This window comes from Acomys russatus, chromosome 26 (genome assembly GCF_903995435.1).
Source record: "Acomys russatus chromosome 26, mAcoRus1.1, whole genome shotgun sequence".
NCBI lineage: Eukaryota > Metazoa > Chordata > Mammalia > Rodentia > Muridae > Acomys > Acomys russatus.
The window spans coordinates 26,905,451-26,910,763 of NC_067162.1; the positions used below are offsets into that span (position 1 = coordinate 26,905,451).

Consider the following 5,313-nt stretch of genomic DNA (forward strand, 5'->3'; position numbering starts at 1 on the left):
TGTACAATTTTTCTGAAATGATATCTATCTAATTGAAGTAGTTTCAGACTTCTGGAAGAGTTTTCAAGCTTACACTTACATTTCTCTTTTAGTTTGGCTATAAAATGACTCCAAAGTGTGTGCACATGTTGAAGGGTTGGCCTTAGATGGTGGATGCCATCATTGAAATGAAACTGGTCCTGAATACTGATATAAGAAGTAGAATCATTTATTGACAGATGCATAACACGGTAGCATTGTTTGAGGTTGTGGCTAGATTTGAGGAAGCTTATATCTAGATAAGATATTTTAGCCATATAAATGTATCTTGTGCCTTTCTTCTTCCAACCTTTTCCAGAGCTTCCTGCCTGTAATGAGGTAAGAAGCCTCTTTCATCATGTCCAGCAATAATGGCTGTTCTAAATCCACACTGACCCAGAAACATGGAGCTAACCAACCTTGGATAAAACAAAATTTCCTTCCTTTATATTGTTTTCTTTCTTTAAAAAATTACTTCTTTATTTATTATGTGTACAGTGCTCTGCCTGCACATACACTTGCAGGCCAGAAGAGGGCATTAGAGGGTATAGACGGTTGTGAGCCACCACGTGGTTGCTGGGGGTTGAACTCAGGACCTCTGGAAGAACAGTCAGTGCTCTTAACCACTGAGCCATCTTGGGTATTTGCCACAGCAATAAAAAGCCTAGCCAGTACAACTTCCAGAGTAATCTTTATCCCACGTCTCTTAATTACAACAAGCTCCTCAGTTTTAGTATCAAAAATATCAAAAAGAGCATAAGTAGAATTTTACACACTCTTATAGGTAGTAGCTCTAATTTTGCTGTAGGATTCTTTATACAAGTTGAGCATTTCAGTATATCCTTTGACATTAGCTACAGCAAATAGTTTATTAACACCCAAATGACCTCAACTCAAGAATTGTAACTAATTACTGTGAAATGAAAAATCCTCTTATAGAAAGTGTTCAAGGCTTAAGTTGATTTCTCAGTGTTAGTGAAAGAGAGGAATCTCACCTTCAAAAATGGTCACAAAATATAGAGAAAATCCTATTTTCATTACTATATTAAAACCACACCTGGAGCTGGAACCCTACCCTTACAAATTTGCATGATTACACCAAGTGCTTTACATTGGCATGCCTTCAATTTTTTGTCACCCTCTAAGTCAAATAGTAAGGTCTGACATGTATATAAAACAAATTCTTCCAGATGAAAGAACTTTAATTCATATATGTTTTACAAAATTCCTAATATAATTATGTTAAAAGACAAAGCCATATGTCAATTAAAGGTGACAAACCTGTACCCTAAGTATGTTACCATGTCAAATTGTGCTGAATTTCAGTGGTTAATGAGGAACTGTAGCTAACACATCTAGCCTTGCGATCTAAATGTTATACAAGACACAATGGCAGGACATTAAATGATAATTGCAGGGACAATATCACTAGCTTAATATAAGCTTATTAGAGATAGTTTACCACCTGGCTAGCATGTAAGGGATATGAACGAAACTAGAGCAGGCTGTATCACTCCCCTTCCTCTTTCTCCTATGGCAGAAATAATGTGCCAGGAGATTCAAATTTTTCCATTATATTCATAATTTAAACAAGAAGTTTGATATAATAACTGCCACGATTATTTTTCTGTTCCCAGTTTTGAAAGTTGAAGCCAAGCTGGGAGCCTGTTTGCCAAGTTTTCTGCCTGGAAAAAAAATTGTGTGGCTGAGTTATAAATACATTGATGGATCCAGCTGGAACTGTCTCTTGTAATTTAATATGCAAAGAAATAATCTGAGTCATAGATGGAGACAAGCAGTTCCTTTTAGATAAGAGCCCTCTATGTTTGGCTCTGCAGATGACTTTCAAGAGCCTTCTTCAACAAGTGACACCGAAGGATGGTGTCAGGACAAGTGGAACCAAATATTGCCCCCGAAACAAGCATTCAATTGCCTTGCTTTGTCATTGTTGTCAACACCAGCAAATGAGTAATGCCACCTAAATTCTCTCTTTAATCATAAGAGAATCTGAATTACTTTTCGGTGCTAAAACAAAATGAATTTTAACATCTGGGAACTTCATAGTTTATATTAATTTCAGTTAAATAATATTCATGTTAAATTATGAATAAAATTGCTAACAAGTAGTAAGGTAGAGAAATTATAAACATGGGTTACAATTGCACCCTGTCTGTAAAAGAATGCTGAAGTTATAGCTTAATACTTAGGCCTTTGAAATATCTTTTTTGAGAAAAGCTTATGGACCAAGGTCTTATATAGTCTAGGATAATCAGGAATTTACAATGTAGCTATAGATGAAGTCAAGAATAAACTTTAGCTCCTGACCATTCTCACTCAACTGCCCAGATTCTGAGATTACAGATGTGTGCTACCTCAGCTGACCTGAATTATCTTTTACGATGTGACATCCTAATTTTTTACGGTTTTACGTGTAATAATTACATTGTGAAATCAACAATAAGGTTAACAATAATGTGATAATTAATATTAACTACATCTATTCATACTTTCTCAATATTTGACATTGTTATAATACAGCTTTAGTTAAATATTGCTGTATAACAAGCCCAAGACACCAGGGCTCCAAAAAATATTTTGATACATATTAAGTGTGTGTGTGTGTGTGTGTGTGTGTGTGTATGTATATATATATATGTGTATATATATATATATATAAGTGTGTGTGTGTATGTGTATATATATATATATATATATATATATATATATATATATATGTCTGTGAAATGTCTCTAGAGTCTCTTGTATGTACTCCTTTTCCTCCACAAGTAGTACTTTTTATTTGTCACCACTAATAAATCTGGATTTTAAACATATCCTGGGACTGATGGTTTATGTCCATCAGCTCATTCAACTTCAGCACCTGTGTCGTCACCAGTTGTTTTTCCAGAACTGCCACTTTCACCATGGAGCTCCATTAGTTTTCCCAATTCGAACTTGGGTTTCTTCAGCATTTTCACTCTTCTAACAAAGCCATCATGCAGAGGATTAATGGCCTGGCAAGCTACTTTATATTTTAGCTATTTTTTTTAGAAAGTCTTTTCCAATACTGTTTTGAATCACTTTATTAACCACTTCCTTCCAGTCATTTGTCTGCACCTCTTGGGTCATGATTCCCACTCCCTTCTCCTGGATCTGGCAGGCTGCTGGTGATGTGCATAGCAAGTCTTTTGTATCAGGTTTCTGGTTCTTTGGTGAAACCATCACAGAAAAGAGGGAGCAAATAACCATTGATTGTCTTGGCATCGACATGAGCTTCAATCGTGGTCGGCTACTTTTTGACCATGGGACACATTTTGTGCCCCGGTAAGATCCATGCTATGGAAGTTAGTCAGTTTTTGCCCTGAACATTTCTCAGCAATTAGCTTGAATTTTCTAAACTCAGCTTCATCATTCTGCAATCAGCAAGGCTCACACCAAACACACATTCCTTGAGGCCATCAGATGCAATTTTGGTTCCTTGAGTCCTTGTGACTATGCTTTTTCCAATGTTTCTAATATTGAATGTAGATGAAGCTTTCATATCACACCAGTTTTTCTCAGAAAATAGATCAAGCCCCTCTCCTTGGCTCCCTTCTTGCCCCCCTGCCTTAGGCACTCATTCTTGCTGACAACCATGGGGCTTCTCAGAGAGCCAAAAGAGCTGTACTTACCCTTTCACTCCTGTATCAGAAGAGTCCAGATGTTCCTGGTGGCATGTGAGTAGCCAGGGCCAATCCTAGTAAGTGGAGATTTTCCTGCATGCCTTCTTCCATTCCCAGTAACCGGACCAGCTTTCTCACCTCCTGGTGTTCGGAGAGGATGATAATGTAAGGTCCAAGACCACCTGGTTCTCAGTCTCAGAATCACGACACTTATATTTCACTACTTCCCATATGCCAAAGCCAGTTATGAGGGTAGACTAGGTCCAAAACCTATGGGAGGACAAGAGCAAATGTAAGAAAGCCAAGGCTCTAATAAGGTAAATTATAACATGAATATATGTGACAGGCTGAAGAGGAACTAAGTTATCCCTGAAGAAAATAGTCCTGACTTTTCCATGATTTCATATAGCTTCCTGACTCAGCACTTTCACTTGCATGAGGTGACATATTGTTCATCATTTCTGTGGCAGCATGTCTGTAGATATGTTATCAATAAGAAATACAGACTAGGGAATTATATTTTATTGCCAAAAGTAAGTTGGTAAGTCAGTGATATCATTTAGAATATTGGTGTTAAAATCTGCCATACTCCTCGCCTCAAAGTCTGTGAAAACTTAGTTCCCATTTCTGATGTAGTATCGATTCATTTCTTCTAGATCAGCAATTCTCACCCTATGGGTTGTCACCCCTTGTGAGTCACATATCAGATATTTACATGATTCATAACAGTATCAAAAATTACAGTTATGAAGAAGCAACAAAAATAATTTTATGGTATGGGGTCACCACAACATGAGGGAGTATATTAAAGGGTCACAGTAGTAGGAAAGTTGAGAATCACTATTCTAAGTGGTCTGTGGATTGGATTCTCAGTCTATGTCAGACCGAATCAAACAGGGCAGTTGGGTGTGTGCTATAAGAAACGGATAAGACGAGCAAGGCATTAAAATTGAGAGTGAACCTGTCTTAAGTGCTGTTTTGAGTTAAAAAGTGTTTGAAAGAGTAGTTAAAGCCATTTCTCAAGCTTCTCATGGACTAATTTATACTGAGAAGATAGCATTCTAACTATTTCTGGTCTACTTAAAGTTTAGGACTGCCTTGTTGTCTGTACTCTCAACCAACCCTGTGTGTAAGTAACGATCTGATCTGGCTGAGGAGAAGCAAGGAGCACAGGAGTGCTACAATGGAGCTCTCTCCACCTGCTTCACAGCGCCATCCACAGAGGCTGTGGTGTGGATTCCTGCCCGTTGCCCTTACCTCTGCAGGTTGTGCTGGACATCCCACTTTCCCTCACTAGGCTGACCGCTGAGCAAGCACTTGCATTCCTAGTACGACGTATAGATGTTGTTTATACTCAGTTCACCCTGCAGGAGATGCAAACAACTCCTGGTAAAATCCTGTTTCTTCTTAGCACTCATAGCAGTTTTCATTAATTTTCCTTGTAGGCCATGAACCAATGAGACTTGTTTGGGGAAACATTTCATATAGAGAGTAAAGATTAGAGAAGACTCTCACTGTAGTATCCAGATATTGGTGAGTCCTTTTCTTCCAATGCGTAGGCCTTGTTGTTTGCAGGTATGCTTTCTCATCCTGTAGGCTTTATTTAATTATCAGTCTTCAGAATGATTTGCCT

At 37.9% G+C, this 5,313-nt stretch overlaps 1 pseudogene; it reads right to left on the reverse strand.

Moving 5' to 3' along the window:
• Window positions 1–2,843: 2,843 nt before the first annotated feature.
• LOC127209494 (40S ribosomal protein S3a-like) lies at window positions 2,844–3,654 on the reverse strand (annotated as a pseudogene).
• Between the last annotated feature and the right edge of the window lie 1,659 nt (window positions 3,655–5,313).